At 39.9% G+C, this 5,402-nt stretch overlaps 1 pseudogene; it reads left to right on the forward strand.

The window, feature by feature from the left end:
* LOC104984288 overlaps positions 1-4,760 on the forward strand; it is a 14,341-nt pseudogene extending 9,581 nt beyond the window's left edge.
* The last annotated feature ends 642 nt before the right edge of the window (positions 4,761-5,402 follow it).

Consider the following 5,402-nt stretch of genomic DNA (forward strand, 5'->3'; position numbering starts at 1 on the left):
GCCCCTGTTGAAAATAAAGCTATGGGCCTTGCTCACCAACGCTTGGTCTCCCCATGTCATTCTTTCTTTTAACTTCCAGCTGAGTCTCCATCTGGAGCGCGGAACCCACCACGCTTACTAATCATGCCTGGGCTTCTAAGACCCACTCGAGAAGGTGTCTAGGGTGAGACACCTTCCGCTATTCGAGAGGGCGCCTGCGGCCTACGTAAGTGGTGCAAACTTCTTGTCTTGAAGTTTTATTGGTCTCCCGCGTAAACCAAGCTACTCAGCTTCTTTTCTCCACTGAATTTTCCTACTGAGCTATCCTCATTCTATTGTTCTCTATATCTCTAATTAGCATATAAATAGTCGCCGACGCCGTCTCCCCTTCGAATACCCTGGATCAGCCGGGGCTGGTCCTCGGCAGCTCAGCACAGATTCGGCAGTGAGAAGGTTTCCTGGTGTTTGGAAACTTCTCTCTTTTTAAGACTCCCTTCCCGGGTCAGAACTCCATCCCTCCCTCTTTTGTCCCTTTTTTTGTCTTTTATATTTTTTCCTACCTCCTTTCGAAGACTTGGGTTGCTTTTCTGGGTGCCTGATGTCCTCTGCCGGCATTCAGAAGTTGTTTTGTGGAATTTACTCGGCGTTTAAATGTTCTTTTGATGAATTTGTAGGGGAGAAAGTGTTCTCCCCGTCCTACTCCTCCGCCATCTTAGCTCCTCCCTATCTAGGTTTTATATAATATCTAGTTCTTAGCATTTTTAATAACAAACATATTTAAAGCTATGCATTTGCTTTTGGGAAAATCTTTGATCATGTATTCCTTTATATAAATTGTTTTCTAACAATTATTTTCTAAATATCCTATAATTGCAGGACAATTTCCTACTTCTTCCAAAACTCTTTGCATAAGATTTTCTTTTGAAAATTTAGTTTCCATCGAATTCCAGCTGAGTTATTTAAAAATCCCAAAAGATGATGATTTTAAAGTGCTGCACTCAATATGTCAGCAAATTTAGAAAACTTAGCAGTGGCCACAGGCAGCACTGGAAAAGGGTAGCTTTCATTTTAATCCCAAAGAAAGACGATACCAAAGAAAGTTCAAACTACCATACAAATGTACTCATTTCACATGCCAGCAAGGTAATCCTTCAAGCTAGGGTTGAGGCAGTATGTGAACCAAGAAGTTCCAAGCTGGATTTAGAAAAGGCAGAAAAACCAGAGATCAAATTGTCAACATCTGCTGGATCACAGTAAAAGCAAGGGAATTCCAGAAAAACTTCTTTATTTACTTGCTAAAGCCTTTGACTGTATGGATCACAACAAACTATGGAAAATTCTTACAGAGATGGGAACAGTGGACCACCTTACTTGTCTCCTGAGAAACTTGTATGCAGGTCAAGAAGCAAGAGTTAAAACCTTATACAGAACCACATATTGGTTCAAAATTGGGAAAGGAGTATGTCAAGGCTGTATATTGTCAACATGCTTATTTAACTTCTATGCAGAGTATATAATGTGAAATGCTGGGCTGGATGACTCACAAGCTGGAATCAAGATTGCCAGGAGAAATATCAGCAACCTCAGATATGCAGATGATAGCACTCTAATTACAAAAAGCAAAGAGGAACTAAAGAGCCTCTGAATCAGGGTGAAAGACGAGAGTAAAAAAGTTGACTTAAAACTCAACATTCAAAAAACTAAGATCATGACATCCAGTCCCATTACTTTATGCCAAACAGATAAGGGAAAAGTAGCGACAGTGACAGGTTTTATTTTCTAGGTCTCCAAAATCACTCTGGACTGAGACTGCAGCCAGGACATTAAAAGACTCTCCTTGGAAGGAAAGCTATAAGAAATCTAGATAGCATATTAAAAACAGAGACCTCACTTTTCTGACAAACGTCCCTGTGGTCAAAGCCATAGGTTTTGCAGTAGTCATATATGAATGTAAGAGTTGGACTGTGAAGAAGGCTAAGTGCCAAAGAATTGCTGCTTCTGAACTGTGATGTTGGAGGAGACTCTTGTGAGTCCCTTAGACTGCAAGGAGATCTAACCAGTAAATCCTGAAGGATGTCAACCCTGAATAGTCATTGGAAGGACTGACACCAAAGCTCCGATACTTCAGCCACCTGATGTGAAGAGCCAACTCATTGGAAAAGACCCTGATACTTGGAAAGATTAAGGGCAGGAAGAAAAGGGGACAACAGAGGATGAGATGGTTGGATGGCATCACTGGACATGAGTGTGGGCAAACTCAGGGAGATAGTGAAGGACAGGGAAGTCTGGTGAGCTGCAGTTCATGGGACTGCAAAGAGCAGGACATGACTTAGCAACTGAACAACAGTTTCTTTATAGTTAATTTTTCATACTCTAATTTATTTTCACCAACTTTGTGTACTTGTGCTTTGTTTTCACTATTATTTCTTGTGTTTCTTAATCTTTTATTTTTTTGTTCAGTTTTAATGCTAAATTATCCATAAAGTTTGACCACTGTTGTAGTTATAGATTTTATAAAAATAATATAAAATACTATACATATATAAAAAATTTAAATATCTCATTCAATCTTTTACTTTGACTCTTTCCAAACAACTTATTTTAGATTGTCTGTTTTACAAAACACATAGTTAGATTTTATTTTATTTTTTAATGGAGAGGCCAACCTACAAGTCCTAAGATTTGCAAGTCTTTTGTGAGAAGAATGAAAATACGTGTATGTATTTTGGTAACAGATTTATCGATTTTTACTGAAATCAATTTATTCGTAATTTTTATACTCCTTTCACGTTCTCTCTGTTTTGTGTCTTTTATCTTATGAGCTAGTTTTTTTCTTTCTCTTTGAAAGTTTTTCAATAGTAATGTAAAATAAATTAACATTTCATTTTTATTCTTTGCTACCCTTAAGTATTTGAAAAAGTATTATACTAATCTTTCAATTATTCTGATTCTTATTTCATTTATAATTTGAGAATGTTATCATTTGCATTTCTCATCTTTGTGTTAGTATAATCTCACATCTCAAATGAAGTTGTTAATTAAATTACTGGGTTTTGCAATTTATGTCTTCTCACAACTTTTAAAAACATTTGAATAATTTTATATTATATTCACAGAAATTATTTATTTTAAATTTCATAATTAAGCAGTTTTAATATTAAGTACATATTTAATAAGCATTTTCAACTTCAGCCTACTTGTAGAATATTTCCTTAATCTTTAATATCTGAGGATGCTTATCTTTTTTTCTTCAAATATAAGAAAAAACAATTTCTGGATTAAAAAATACTGGCTTATAAACATTTTTGCTCAAAACTACTTATTCATCTATTAGTTTCAATTTTTTATAGAATAACAAGTAAATAAGAAGCATTAATTAAAAAATTGTGCTGTGCTTAAGTTGCTTCATGTCTGAATCTTTGTGACCCTGTGGATTGTAGCCCACCAGGCTCCTCTGTCCATGGGATTCTCCAGGCAAGAATATTGGAGTGGGTTGCCATGATTTCCTCCAGGGATCTTCTCACCCTAACACTGAACCCAAACCCCCACATTTCAGGAAGATTCTTTACTATCTGAGCCACCAGGGAATTTACTAAATTTAAAAATTTGAAATTAATTTTTCCTGCTTGGATGCCTATATTTATTTTCCTTGAAATAATAATAAAATAATTAGGTTACGAATGGGGAGTTGTATAGAGCACAAGACCTTTACACTGTGAAAAGGAATCAAATTATGCTCATCCAAGTTGTGGAATATTATACTAAATAAAATAAAGTCAAAAAGGAGGAAAATGTATATTTAAGCAAAATTGTGTTCGTCAGATGACCTTAATTACAGGCCTGAAAATGCACTGAATGATCCAAGAGAAGTGATTCCTGGAAAGAACAATGAGGAAAAACATCTGAGTTTTCTTCCTTAATTTATTTATGTACTCTGGAGTAAAACAGATATGGGATCCCATGTGCTATGTTGTGTGCCAGGTACTGGTTATATATTCTTCTACTCAGAAAGCTGATAGCATAATAGAAGGAGACACACCTTTAAACAAGTGTGAAAAAAGTCAAAGTATTGTCAGTGTGATAATAAAAGCCTAGCAAAGAGCTGGCTGGGCTGAGGGCCGCGGGGCCTGCCGCACTCCACGCCCGGAAGTTGAACCTGATGGCAAGGTGAACGGTGGCGCCGGCTCCTGCGGAAGAGGTGGGTGCTCACCCTGGTCTTCAGGCTCTCGCTGGTCTACTTCCTCACCAGCACCTTCAAGCAGGAGGAGAGGGCAGTGAAAGATCTGAATCTCCTCCAAGTCCAAGATCACGATCAACCCCATCCCCTGTGGAAAGTGCAGTTTAACTCAGGCCATAGCAGACAGCCCAGCAACCAGTGCCTGAACTCCATTCAAGGGAAACACCTCCTTCCAGATGAACTGGTCTCCGACTTTCAGCTTAGGTTTGGGAGAGGAAAGATTTGCTGGTGAATGGCTGCTGTAACCTCAACGTCCCTGGCACGAAGCAGTACTGCTGTGATGGCTGCTCGTCCAATGGCCGCTGTAGTGCCCAGGAGTACTGTGTCTCCTGCTGCCTGCAGCCCAACAAGCAACTACTCCTGGAGCGCTTCTTTAGACGTGCAGCCGTGGCATTCCAGAACCTCTTCATGGCAGTTGAAGATATCTTTGAATTGTGTTTGGCTAAACGCAGGGCATAATCCCAGAGCATGCAGCGTGGATCCTATAGGATCCCATAGCAAAGACTGCTATGGATAGAGCCCTCCCGAGCTCTTCCTGGCATGATGTTGTGGCAGGAGACTCGGCCCGCTGGAAGGATGTGCTACTGAAGAACTTGCAGCCTGAAGCCTTTCTCTGGTCTTCGACAGAAGACTTGATCATGACCATTTCTTGAGTTGTGGTCTGTGGCCTCTGGGCTCTCGCCCCTGGGCTGACCAGATGGACTTGCTCCATGAAGCAGTTGGAAGAGGCGTTGGCAGAGGTGTTGGCTCTCTGGGCGCCTCAGCCCTGTGGCTGCTTAGGGACCTGTGGGCCCTTGTGTGTGTTCTCCCCAGGCCCTTCAGTGTAAAGTTATTTATTGGACTTCTTTGGAGTGGTGGGAAAATTCTGTTTCCTGTAGGAAAATGTTTTGCCATGATAGTTGAATATATTCAAGGAGATTGTTAATTAAAAACAAAAAAAGTGTGCGGGGAGGAGCCAAGATGGCGGAGGAGTAGGACGGGGAGAACACTTTCTCCCCCACAAATTCATCAAAAGAGCATTTAAACATCAAGTAAATTCCACAAAACAACTACTGAATGCCGGCAGAGGACATCAGGCACCCAGAAAAGCAACCCAACTCTTCGAAAGGAGGTAGGAAAAATATAAAAGACAAAAAAGAGACAAAAGAGGGAGGGACGGAGTTCCGTCCCGGGAAGGGAATCTTAA

Source organism: Bison bison, unplaced genomic scaffold (assembly GCF_000754665.1).
Source record: "Bison bison bison isolate TAMUID 2011002044 unplaced genomic scaffold, Bison_UMD1.0 scf7180017863975, whole genome shotgun sequence".
In the NCBI taxonomy this organism is placed as follows: Eukaryota; Metazoa; Chordata; class Mammalia; order Artiodactyla; family Bovidae; genus Bison; species Bison bison.